The sequence below is a fragment of the Ochotona princeps genome, chromosome 9, assembly GCF_030435755.1.
Source record: "Ochotona princeps isolate mOchPri1 chromosome 9, mOchPri1.hap1, whole genome shotgun sequence".
NCBI lineage: Eukaryota > Metazoa > Chordata > Mammalia > Lagomorpha > Ochotonidae > Ochotona > Ochotona princeps.
The window spans coordinates 11,282,699-11,296,897 of NC_080840.1; the positions used below are offsets into that span (position 1 = coordinate 11,282,699).

The 14,199-nt window shown below is 42.5% G+C and overlaps 1 pseudogene; it reads left to right on the forward strand.

Moving 5' to 3' along the window:
- The first annotated feature begins 8,597 nt into the window (after positions 1 to 8,597).
- On the forward strand, positions 8,598 to 9,270 carry LOC101522032 (isopentenyl-diphosphate Delta-isomerase 1-like; annotated as a pseudogene).
- Positions 9,271 to 14,199: the final 4,929 nt, after the last annotated feature.

Consider the following 14,199-nt stretch of genomic DNA (forward strand, 5'->3'; position numbering starts at 1 on the left):
AGCTCAGACATGGAACCCATTAGCAATCCCAATGGTGTGTTCCGTGTCTGAGCTCTTGTTAGGGAAGAGAGGGCATACCCCTATCTCTTGGAAGATGAGAACGTTTGGTTGGTTGGGCAGCGATGGTTCTTCGTGAGTTATGGGTACTGAAAGACCAGAAAGACTCCACTGGAGGGTCCTTTCTCAGCAGAGTGGGACCTGAGAGGCATCGGGGAGGCCTGGTATGTGCAGCATGGGGTAATTAGGTCTCCCAAGTGAGGTCTGTATGGCTGTGGTTTTATCTGTGCCTTTGCTTCTACCACATCCTTCAGCACACAGAAGGTGTACAAACCTTCTCCTGGTTGTGCTTTCCATGGGTCCTAACATTATCCTGGGCTCTCAAATGTGGGTACGAGTTCTAAAGCTCTCTAACAATGCTGTAGAATGGTTGAACGTCTCTAGGTTGTTCCTCCTCCTCTCCCCTCTCCCGACTTATTTTTGACCCATCAATTGCCCTTCACCCTCTCACATTTATCCTTCCTGTGATTTAGGCAGGTGCACCAGCTTTGATTTTCAACTCTGTTCCCTTATAAATCATTAGCACATTTTCATATCTCCAAACATCACATTTCTTCTCTGTGAAATGGGAGAAGTAATTAACACATACCTCGTAGATGTTTCTGAAAGATGGGATATAGAAGTTGCATGTGAGACTATCAGCATTTCTTTTTTTTTAAATTTATTTATTTATTAATTTCATTGCATTATGTGACACATTTTTTTTTTATGCACTGGAATTCCCCCCGCCCCTCCCCAAACCCTTCCGCCCCCCACGGCGGATTGCTCCACCTTGTTGCATTTCCATAGTTCAAATTCAGTTGAGATTCTTTCATTGCAGGTTTTGACCAAGCATAAAGTCCAGCATCTTATTGTCCTGGTAAGTTCAATGGCTTCTTGGTGAGACCATCTCTGGTCTGAAGGTAGAACCAGCAGAGTATCATCCCAATCAAGTAAAAAAAACCCAACATAATATTTATAACCATTTACAACATTATGGCATTAATTGGCGTGGTATTGATTAACCAATATGTTACTAGGGAAATGCAGGTTCTCGACCGAAACCTGTGACTTTCTCATAGACATTTCAATTTTGGTTTATATTCAACCATGTTCCATATACCTTAAAATGGCTATAGATTGCTATTCAGCTGTCTCTTGTCTATTTCAATGTTAGTATTTAGCATTTTATAGCATTGAAGCATGATTTTGCTAAACCTGGTTGTTATTCGGGTAGTCTAACTCTATAACTTTAACAGGACCAATGTCAACAGTTTAGGTGAACGTTTTTGGGAGGGGTGTGCAGAGAAATCCTCAACACCCCAGAGAGGAGTAACTGATCTTTGTGTCCCACCCAGTGAGTTATAAGTGCATCCCGGCTGGCCGCTTTCTGTCTGTTTCTAAGCATTCCTAGTTGTTCTCTGTCTATTCTAGTTTGTTTGTTCATATGTGTGTTATGAGGGGTTTCTAGAGCAATCCTGATGGTCCTTACAAAAGAGGGTGGGGACCCAAAGTTGGAAGCAGGCAAGGGCCAGAGAAAGCTCCTCTCCCTAGTTCCGAAGGAAGTTTGCTGTTCTTCTGTTTCTGCAGACTGCTCAGGGATCCTGGTTGTCGTTCTGATGATCATGGGTACTGCAAGGCAGGAATTGGGCTTCTTCCATCCCAAATTGTAGGTCCAAATGGGGATGGGTGACCTCAGAGTTCTTGGCCTCTGAAGGCACTCCTTTTCCCCTGTGGTCTCCTTGGCAGTAGGAATGTAGTCCTCGGTGGTCGTACTGAAAGTCCTTGGTGAGGCTCCGGGAGTCTTCAGGGTTGGGATACAAGCCTCCTCCTGTCCCCCTGCTCCACTCTGGGGTCCCCCCTTGCTCTATGCGTATGACCTCCTGTTAAGAGGTTGTTAGGATTGCTCCTGATTCCCCCCACATGTCTTTGTAGTTTTGCTATTGTCTAATGCTGACTCGAGTCTGCTGTCCATGAGTTACCAGTTATGATCCTGCTGGGTTATCCTTCTCCCGTCTTCCTCACACCCACTGGGGTGGTGTAAGATTTCTCTGCTCTCCCTCCCCATTTCCAAGTATCATAGGGCCTTACAAGTTTATTAGGTTTTACATTTCTTAATGTAGATCATAAGCAATCTGACTCATATCGATTGTTGGTTCATTGGTTACTTCACAATGTCTTATTGCATGAGATACAGGCTGTTTGGGGTTGAAATAATATTACTGTTTTCTGGATTGACATCAGTTCATAACAGCCACATCAATCACAACAACAACAACATCAACAACAGAGTATAGCACGCTGATAAAACAATGCGCCTCTGAATAACCAACACATGCTTAATTAAAAAGAAACACAGAAGTCTTTTGGGAAAAATGATGCCATCCTCTGCTTCATGAGCACGTGATGAATTCTACCGGAGGGGGGCGGTAGCACTTGAGCCTGGGAAATAGCCAGGGACCCCTCACTGCCTTGTGGTGGTGGTCTTGGCATGCTGGGTCCTCGTTCTCAGGTCCGGCCTGGCTGGGCCTCTCCCCCAGGGCTGCCCCTAGCAGCCAGTTGTCCCAAGGCCAGCAAGGTTCTGGTCCCTCCCCCACTCGCCCCACCTCTAGCTAATGGCCAAGGGGCGGAGCTAGCCCTTTAGCCCGGTCCGGAGATTCCCTCATGGCAGGCTTAACCGGAGGGAGGCGGTAGCACTTGAGCCTGGGAAATAGCCAGGGACCCCTCACTGCCCTGCGGTGGTGGTCCCGGCATGCTGGGCCCTTGTTCTAGGGTCTGGCCTGGCTGGGCTGCTCCCCCAGGGTTGCCCCCTAGCCCTGGGGGGCAGCCAGCCGTCCCCAAGCCAGCAAGGTTCCGGTCTATCAGCATTTCTGACTTGGAATACAATTTAGTAAATCCTCTCTTTCAATTGTCACTCGATAGGTTTTTTTTTTTTTAATTTAAAAAAGTACGCATGTATTTTATGCACATATACATGCATAAAATTATGCATAAATTATGTGTATATATAATGCTACTAGAAGATTCTAAAGGAAGAATTGTGTGCTCAGAAATCATTGCTGTACCCACAGAGGATACGCCAGAGGATGGAGCCTGCCTAGGTTTGCTGCTTGGTACTTTCCTCCTATTGCCTTGTTTACTGATATTACCTCTTTTCATGATAGTGCTGATGCTGCACTGTCTCAGTCGGCTCCCAGCAATGCCCCACTCTCTCTGCTGTTCGTTCTTCTTACCACAGCACACAGGGCAGGACCTGCCAACAACAGAAACTAAAAATAGTTTGATCTAACCACACACATTGAGGCAAAAGTAAGTGTCAAATTCTGGAAAACATCAACTGTTTTGTCCTATTAGAAGACCAGCAAGAATTATGACACAGAATTTGTTTCTAGACAGTAACTATGGTGGTTCAGATAGAAGAGTGAAAGAGAGCAAATCAACAATGGATTTCATTTATAATAAAGATACATTTCAGATGTGGCAAATTGTAGCTTCCGTCTGGTTTGCTGCTTTATCCTTGGTGAACAACACAGCTCTCGATGGCTCAAGGAGTTGACTGAGTGAATGAGTGAATATCTAGCTGAAGGAAAATGGCCCAACTTAAAAAGAGATGTTGAAATCATTGGTCTTACATTTTTCCTGTTTAATTCAAACAAGACATTAAAGTAGACTCTATTATGATTTCCATTTTTCATGTGAAAAAAATTAAAGTTTAGAGAAATTAAATGTCTAGGTCAAGGTCACACATGCAGATCCAGTACTTTTAACCACCACAGTAGGACTCGGCTGAAATGCCTTGCTTCTCTTCAAGTGGCCCAAAATAATTGAACATTTAACTTTTTCAGTTTCCCCAGAGCTAATTAGATACTCTGTCATTCCACAATAAGGCAGAATATGATTTCATATTCCATAGGACTCTGCCTCTGTTTCTCCATTTGTAAGGTGGAAACAGCAAAGCCTGCCCTTCCTCCAGGGGGGAGGTTTTGGGATTTAATTACAGCAATACTTACAAAAAATGCATTGAAGTTGGAAAGTGCTTATTAATATCATGGCTCATGACTGTACTTCCAAATAGGATATCCTTGTCTTTAAAGTGAATTGCTTGGGATGAGCCCCAAAGGCTTTCCAGAGGGAATTGTGGGGAGCATTAGTGGTGGATTTTTAATTCAGCCCATATGGCTTCACAGTGATTCCATAAGTGAGGAAGAGAACGAATCATCCTGTCTCTTTAACTCTCAAGTGTGGGAACATTAAAACTGTGCTCCTTAATGATTATAACATTCAGGAATGTTGGCACCTTTTCTTCCTGACTTCACGTTATGAAGCTCAGGGAGTGTTGAGTAACAGGATGTACATTCATGCCATTTTCAGTTTCTTTGGGGGTTCATTTGGGAAACTTCTCTTCAGGCAAGAGCTTCAGTGGTTAGACATGGAATAGCCCTTTAACCTCAGAGCTGTTGCCTCCAAGGTGGTGCAAAGGTCCCAGTATGCAGCGTAAGATTTGGATCTTGGTCCTCATCAGTGAGGAGTCATTGCTTGCAACTGTGTTCCCCGATGGAAAAGGATTAGATCCTGCATAGTAGGGAACATTATGTTCTTATTGCAAAATCTCTCTATGATCTAGTGTTGGGCTGATGGGGATTTGATGAAGCTGCTTCTTCTTGGCTGCGAATGTCCTTACAGGGCTCCGTGTACTGCTTTATCCCTGCCCCGCCCCCAGCACTTGCCTTCACACTGGAAAGAAAGGACACAGCATTCAGTGTTCTGCCACATTCCACCACCACCCCTCACACTTTCACTTACATTGCAAGGCAAGACTTGGGGCTCAGGGAATTTCACTATTCCCCTCCCAAGCCCCACACTCCCATTCATGCAACAAGACAAGACCTAAAGAAATCCTCATAATGTTGGAGATGCCTCAGGGCTGTAGGGAGACCCACAAGATTTTGGTCAGGAAAAAACTGACTTTGCCGCCCTAATAAATTACTTCAATAGACTGTTCTTAGTAATGTAACCTGTTCTCTCATCTGAAAGTTGAAAACATAATATATTTTTTATCACACACCACCTTTTCAATTGTCAAATGAATCTATGTCTCTATACATGCCTGTCATCTATCTATAAACCTGTAGATAGATTGGTAAAGGGACCCATGGAAATGGGAGGTGCTCTAGCTTGGTAACTGTGATGTGTTTATTTTTTATTTGAAATGAAAAGAATGAGGAGAGAGAGAGAGAGATTTTTCATTTTCTGGCTCTTTCCCCAAATGCCCACAACAACCATCGTCAACAGGCCAGTATCAAGCAGTAACCTAGACCTCATTTCAGCTTTCCAAGGATTTACACCTGCTGCTTCCCAGTGCTTGTAGTTGGGAAACTAGATGTAAAGAAAAGTTGGGACTGGAACCTAGGGCATCCCTAGGGGTGGCTTAATTGCCATGCCAAATGCCCAGTAAGAGTGGTATGGATTCCAATTCTGTGTGGCCTTGGAAAAGTTACTTAACCCGTTTAGTCTCAGTTTACTCCTCAATACCTATCTCAGTATGTTGCAAAAATTAATGGAGATGATCTGTGTTGAAGTGCATAACACAGGGCATAGTGTTCCTAACATCTTAACATGCATCGCCTGTGATCACTGTCTTCCTTGACAGAATGATTAGAAAATCACAACGGCCATATACATGCAGAAAGTCGCAAGTTTACTCACTGTTTTTGTAAGAACAACAAAATCCCAGTTCTAAGCATTACAAATTGTTCTCTGGGAAAATGAATTATTCACCAGGCTATTGTCCTCAGCACATTTAACCCTGAGCAGGAACAAGAGAAGTACGAAGTCTGCTAGATGCAGCTGTGGCCTACTTTAGGGGTGCACTTGAGGAAATTGGGGACAGTGAGAACCTGGCTGTTTTTTCTTGTGAGGTCAATGTCTTTTGCAGATTAGGATCAATGATGAAAATATGCCTGGAAAGTACATCACTGCATATTGAAAGCTTATCTTCCTATTGCATTTTCTTAATGCACAAATACTTTCACCAAGAAACTTGAATACAAGACACACTGGGAGATATAAACAATAGTTACAGTCACTTCTGCTGTGGCAAAATAGCTCAATGGATGCTTATAACTTGTCAAAAAGCCAAGTTCTTCCTTTTGGTGTGGTAGCTTGACAGGCAGGGGAGGAGTCAACATTGTGGAGCTTAAAAAGACAAGACAACACAGGTGGCTAAATCATACCCCTGATACTTTAACTCCCAAGTCTGGGACGAAACAGGGTTTTTCATTTGTTGGTTTGTTTGTTGTAGTACCACATCTGATGCTCACGTGAGAAAAATGTTGTCAATCACTAATTTAATAAATGGACTCACTCTTATAACTCTGTTAGTCTTTTCTAGCCTGTATTCTAGCAGCTATTTTAAAAATGACTTTTTTCTGTAGCAACCTATCTGAGCTAATGAGATGGAGACATGCTAGGAAGGGAACAGGTGGCAGGAATGCAGAGATAGAAAAACAGGGAGACCTAGTTATAACATGCAGAATAATTTAACAAAAGTGAAGCGAGAATGTATTTTTGGAACAAGAAAGAGGCAAAGAATTCTTTAAGGGTGTTCAGAAAAATGAATAAGCAGCTACTGAATTATGAAGGATTGGCTTACAAAAGTCTTTTACTTGACTCATGTATAATTGCTAGGACATGAGCTGCTTAAAATAGAGCACACAGATGTACATTCCCAAAGTAGTTTCAATTAAGGGCCCAGAAGGATGAGGATCAATAAAAACAGTTTCCCTGTGAGCCCAGCAGGCTATCTACAGGTGTGGGTTCGTATCCACAGTGACTACTCTCAACGCTGCCCTTCACCTTAGCACTTGGAGGGTTAAACCTAGACCGATGTGAGCGATTGTGGAACAAATGGAATGTGGCAGAAATGACATGTAGCAGAGATCCATTTAGAATTTACTTTCATTAGATACTAATTAAGGAGTTGTGGACTGGCAGGATATGAGTTGAAAACAAGAGAATAATACAGATATTATATTTATATACACTCCAGTTGAGGATGATGGAAAACAGAGAGATATCAAAATAAGTGAATGGAGTAATTTAAAACAGACCCCAAGAAGGTAATCACTTAAGAGTATGGAAAGGGATTTTCTGAGTTACCAGATACGTGTGACAGTTATACCAGAGGTTGTCAGAGAAGCATTCTCGAAGAACATGGATATTTAAATGGGTTCTTGAGAAAAAGACAGCCATGTGAAGCTCTAGGTTTGGAGGAAATTTTTCTAAAAAGTGAAACCAGAGTGTGAATTCCTTGAAAAAGGAATAAGCTTGGTAGGGTGGGGCGGGGGGTGGGATGGGTTGCAGTAAAAAGGGCAATGTTTTTGGAACATGTGAGCATCTGAATAAGAGAGAGTGTAGAATTAGCAGATAAGTAAGAGTGAGCAAGGTCATGTGGTGCCGATTCTGGGATTTGGAATTGAATTCAAAATATTCTTGGAGGGCCTTGTATTATTTGAAGTAAGAGTAGGAGACGAGTCTTATCTGAAGGTGCTTTCAGAAGATCACTCTAGTTTCTGCGTGAAGAATGAACTGCATAAGAGCAAGAATGGAGGCAGGGGATCTTGAGCAGGTTCTGGACCATTGAGGGAACCGGTAATAACATGCACTAGAAGGCAACATGGAGAGGGTGGGAAAATGTTCTCGTCAGAATGTATCTCGGAGACAGAATCAGAAGATCTTGCTGATGGAATGTGGGTGGAGTTGTAGCAGCTGAGGGTGTTGGTGAGGTTGACAAGGGTAAAACGGAGATAACATTTTGGTAAAATTTAATAAAAGAGAGAAGGGAAAACATTGTTGACTAGTAAATGTGTGGAAAGATAATGGGCAGTGATTGGAGGGGAAACATGGGTTAATGAGAGATTTTTTTTTACTTTTAAGATGGAAGATTACATGTATTAGTGTATTTTTTATTAATCAGAATTATTCAAAAGGAGGGAGAAACTGTTGACAGAAGAAACAGGTGAGATCATTTCAAATGAAAAATTCTTGAATAGGTGAAGCAACTGCATCTAACGATGAATTTTGAGGCTGGCTTAAACGAGAGCAGAAATTATTAATTTACAGAACTGGGTGAGTTAAAAATGTTTATGAGAACAGTGAAGAGTTCGTATCTGATCTAATATCATGACGTGGTCGACCAACTAAGTGTCCAGGGAAATAGGCAGCATAAAGGAATTTCAGAGCAAATATTATGGAAACTCAGAAGGAAGAGGAAGATGTTGCCTCTAATAAGGGGCTAAGAAAACAGAATTTTGATATTTCCAGTTTCCAAAGCTTCACTTTGATCAAATCTGTTAGTAGCAGACACTGATTTCTTCACTTGCCTTGTCAGCACTTATGCCTAGGCACCTGCATGTGCAGAAGTAAGATGACCCCACAGGAGTGAAGAATTCCTCATAAAAGAGACACGTGAGGGGCCCTGGGCTCCAGGTACCTGGACAGAGTGTTGGGAATGAGACAGTGGAGCCAGGGGCCTGGAGGAGAGCAGTACTCCAGGCCAGATCAAATGTTTGGTAATGATGCGTGAAACACATGCTAGACATCGCGATAACAGCAAGTTCAATTTCTAGCAAAGATATATTTTCTCATTGGTGAAAATGACAATAAAATTGGGACTGTGACTAAGAACTGTCACCTAAATAAAAACATTGAGGAAGGGTTATTGCATTGAGCTTTTAGTGTCTTTCTATTAAATACTGAAAATAAGCTCCTGCTATAGCAGTGCCCAGATGCTAAAATTACCTCTCCAGGTGGCTTTCCCAGCGTGTGTTGTTGTTCCCCACGAAGTAATCCTCATGAACTTAAAGAAAATGACACCATTGGAGTAACAAGAATGGCACAGAGGCATTTCAAAGCTGAATTAGGAATTCCTATGGGAAAAGTTCTTCCAGAAGAAATAAATTATCTAACACAAATTCACTACAAAGCTCAGTCTGAAGGCATTTGGGGTGAACATGAAATTAATTAATTTGTGTCTGTGAGAAGAGTGTAACTGTGAATCCAGATCCAGATATGAATAAAAGCAATTGCTATGCGGCAAAAGGATAAACTTCTGAAAAGGTAGCCAGTGTTGAAATTAAGGTAACTCCATAATCTCAAATTATTGCAGAGACTTTCAAATGGTGGGATAGTTATTGGAATCAGTTTGTAGAACACGACAATGTACCTAGAATATGAATGTACAATGAGCGATTACTGGATATGTTCTCTGTGCAGTCAACTTAGCATGTTTTTGTTTTAAATTTGGTTTCCTGTTGGAATGCTTCTAAGATATATTGCTGTTTTCATCAACCATGCTTTCTGTGGGAAAAAAGCAGCTGACATATAATTTTAGATTACACACCCCACACATACTATTACTTATAAAAGACATTTATGAGATTAGTGTGTAATGAGACAGCAAATGAGATATTCTGTCCAAAGATGGTGATGAGACATTGGAACAAACAAATGAAGCTGTTTTTGACCTGTTTAACACACATTTTCAGAATATTCTGCTAACTGCCAGATGCTTTATGTATCCATTGTTTTGAATAGTCCAGAAAAATGAGCAGAAGAAACTGTTTAGTTAGTTTAGAAAGATTCTGATTAACTTTCTATATTAACAGATTAAAATGGCAAAGAAGGTTACAGGGAAATTAAATAGTATATAATCATCCCTCCATAAAAAATATTCCAGGGGTAAGCATTGTGTTCTTGTAGGTTAAACTGCCACTTCAAGTGGCCTGGTTCATACTTCCAATACAACAGATGATAGTCCAAGTACTTGGGTTCATGCTACACATACAGGAGCTGCACACAGAGTTTTTAGATTATAGTTCAAGCATCAGCTTGGCCAAGCCCCGAGTGTTACAGGCATTTGGGGGAGGGAACCAGTGGAATATATCTATTTCCTCTACATAGGTTTTCAAATAAATACACTTTTTGAAAAAAGGACAAGTGAGATCTTTTTAAATGCACACCCTTGAGTGGAGAAGAGGGGGCAAAATAAAGATATCTAATCATGGAGCTGACTTACGTAGGATAATATGGAAAAGTCGGTTCCACTTTTCAGACTCCAAAGGTGGGCAGCTAATCCAGCCCGGGGCCAGATATGTGTCTCCCCGCCCACCCCACCAGTCAACTTCCCCGGGCATTTGTGATCAATATAGAAATTAGGCCTCTGCAACTGCCAAAGAGACCACGGGGAACTGGAGTGCCTTTGGAGGCCGAGAACTCTGAGGTCATCCACTTCCGTTTGGATCTACCACACGGGATGGAAGAAGCCCAAATCCTTCTTTGCAGGATCCAAGGGCACTGGGACAACATGCAGGAACCCTGAGCAGTCCACAGAAACAGAACAGTAAACTCCTTCGGGACGAGGGAGAAGAGCTTTCTCTGGTCCTTACTTAGTTCCAACTTTCGATCTCCATCCTCTCTTGCAATGACCATCAGGGTCGCTCCAGAGGCCCCCCCAAACACACACACACACACACACACACACACACACACACACACACACACACACATTAGAATAGATAGACAGAGAACAACAAGGAAAGCTTAGAACCAGACTGGAAATGGTCAGCATGGACTCACACATACGTTATTAGGTAGGACACAAAGATTAGTTACTCCTCACTAAGGTTTTGAAGATTTCTCTGCACACCCCTCCTAAAACTGTTCTGCACCTCAATTGTTGACATATGCCTTGTTAGAGTTATAAGCCAGTTCAGCAAAATTATGCTTCAAAACTAAACTGCTAAATACTAAAACGAAAATAGACACAAGACAGCTGAATAGTACCCTATAGCCATTTTAAGGTGGATAGAAGCCGGTAGTATATAAAATAAAATTGAAATGTCAATGAAGTAGTCACAGGATGTGGTTAAGAACTTGCATTCTCTTTTTTTCTTCTTTTAACATATTGGTTACTCAATATCATGTCAATTAATTCCATAATGTCATAAATTGTCATTGATGTTATGTTGGGGCTTTTAATTGATCGGGATGATATTCTGCCAGCACTGCCTTCAGACCAGAGATGGTCTCCCCAAGAAACCGTTGAATTTAACTGGACAATAAGATGCTGGACCCTATGCTTGGTATATGTTTGCAATGAAAGAATCTTGACTGAATCTGAATTGTAATGCAGCAACAAGGTGGAGGAATCCACCATGGGGGGAGGGTACTGGGAGGGGTAGGGGGAATCCCAGAGCCTATGAAACTGTGTCACATAATGCAATGTAATTAAAATATATATACATAGATATATTTAAGAAATTAGGCCTCTGGCCTACGACAGGACAACCAACATCTTTCCTTGTCATTGTCTCAAATAGGAAGAGCAGCAGCAGGTCTGATCCTTTCTGCTCATCCAAGTACACCCTTTGCATCCACACTTGGCAGCAATGTCTACTGCAACAGGGCAGCCCATCTCAGCTGAAGAGGGTGAAGTCAGTACACAGATGGACGTGCAAAGATGAAAGAAGATAACCCTAGAGTTCAGTGCAAGTAAAATCCTGTCACATGGCAGACATGCACCTGCCTCTATTCTATACTTTGTGGGTATCAATACATTCCTGCTTTTTATCTTCAACTAACTTTAGTTTCTGTTATTTGGAATCCAAAGAATCTTGGCCAACATCCTACACCATGGAAGGGAAATCCGAGTGGATGAGGGAGTAGTCACCTCTCCCGTCCCTGTGTTGATCATTTTCTGCGTCAGAGTCCCTCTGCAGTGAGCCTCCCCCAGCCTCAGCTTTCTTGCCAACACAGTACCCCAGAAAATTCTAATTTAAAAGAGTTGGAGTATGGATGAAATGTCATTCTTTATGCTTGTCCTAATATTTGATTGTCCATTTATCATATATTGTACTGGATTTTTCATTTCTCTAGTTTCTTCCTGGCTCAGTGTATAAACCTATATACGTCCACACAGATGAAGTAAGCTTTCTGGGTAATACTCATTCCCCATCTTTCCTCTGCGAGGGTTTCCTACAGTAAGACACGCACTTCGGTGTCAATCTCTTCACTAAGTGCCTTTAGTATATAACAGTCACTCTTCGTCCAGAGAACCTAATTGGGTTAATTTTTTTTTCCGTTTAAATCTGTTATCAAAAATTACCATTTTCTGGTTAAGTTTCAGCTGCTTCACTTTCCATCCAGCTGCCCATACGTGCGCCTGGGAAGGTAGTGGAGGATGGCCTAACTACTTGAACCCTAGCAAGTGTGAAGTTAGGATGGAGTTGCTGGCTTTCGTTTGGCTCAGTCTTTGGTGTTGGAGCCGGGTTGGAAGTGAGCCAGCAGATGTAAGATCTGTCTCACCCTGTCTCTGGGCTACTCTATCTTTCAAAAAGCTAAACTTTACAAAGAGCAAAAGAAATCTTGTTTGAAAGCTGCCATCAATCAGGAAGCTGTGGCTAAGAAAAAGTAACACACTTGCAACATCAGACAAGTGTCAGAAGCCAACATTGGCAGCTGGTGCTTTCTCCCAGGGTTCCTCCAACCTGCTCAACAGAGAGAGTGAAGGCCACCAGTTCAAACTGCTTTGGGAAAGTAGCAGTTCTTTCACTTAGTATCTTAGTCCTTTAAGGATTCTTTAACAAATTACTACAGGGCAGGTGTTAATAGACATGTAAGCAATATACATTTACTTCTCATTCTGAAGATTTGGAGTGTGAGATCAGAGGGCCTTCATGATGCCACTATGGCTAAGATTCCATGGCAAATTCCCCTCTGCTGCCTTTGCTTAAATCTCCAGCTTTTCTCCAGGCTCCCATGGGATCTCTCATATTTCTGTTTTCCTGCTTACTGAGTTATCTCACAAGGTCTGCTTTTGGTTTTGAGGAGAAACTGAGGAAAGAGGACTTGCCTGCTCTGCACAGAATCAGCACTGCTCTGCTGTTACCCTGTTGATGAGTTGAACTTCTGGGAAGAGAGTATCAGTGTCCCTCCGGTAGATTGGAGCAGAAATTCCCTGGAGCCTCCACTGTCAGTCAGCCTCGGAGAAAGGTACCTCTGAATAGGGAATGTGATCCGAGCATCTCATGCAGATGCCAGTTCCAACCCCCGCTGCTGCACTTCCAGTGCGGCTCCTTACTAGAGGAAGATGACCCATTTCCACGGGCCCGTTAGCACCCAGGTGAGAAACCCAAATACAATCCAGAACTTCTGGCTTTGGCCTGCTATATAGCCCTGGCTCTGGTGGCCATTAGGAGATTGAATCAGCAAACAGAAAAATATTCTCTTCATCTGCTTTTCTATAACTTGGCTTTCAAATAAAATAAATCTTTTTTTAAGGGGAGCAGAAGATGCATCCTTTAGGACCCCTGGTGGAGGAGACAGCCGGGCTCACCTAGGAACAGCCTGGAGAATGTGTTTGGGAAATACTGTGTATGGGGAATATCTAATTTACATAGATTTTCTAAAAAGATTTATTTACTTTTATTGAAAAGTCAGATATACAGAGAGAAGGAGAGACAGAGAGAATGATCTCCCATCCGATGATTCACTCCCCAAGTAAGCCCAAAGGCAGGTACTGTGCCAATCTGAAACCAGGAGCCAGGAGCTCTTCTGGGTCTCCCACATGGGTGCAGGGCCCCAAGGCTTTGGGCCATCCTCAACTGCCTTTCCAGGCCACAAGCAGGGAGCTGGATGAGAAGCGGGGCTGCCGGGATTAGAACCGGCGACCATATGGGATCCCAGCGCGTTCAAGGCAAGACTTTAGCCTCTAGGCCACCACACTGGGCCCTATAAATTATTGGTAGCAACCTGGAGGCAAGAGTATTCCATTGTGACAGATGAGGCAGCCAGGAATTCCAATTTATACAAAAAAGTGTTGGGAATCTGCTCCCCTCAAAATTTAGCTAACACTGCTAATGGCTTTAATTTAACCCAGTAGTTCTCAATATAGGGGTATCCTGGGGTGTTAGTCATGTCTGGAGACATATTGTGGGGGTGAGGATAATGTTGGCATCTATTAATTAAACGCAGTTAAACACGCAATGATGGGTAGGACAACCCTTCCTGACCGAATGATCTAGTCCGAATCTCAATAGCACTTGTTCAACTAGTGCTTGACTTGAAAGAAAATTCACAAAGGGAGAATTGAGTTCAAAGTGGTTC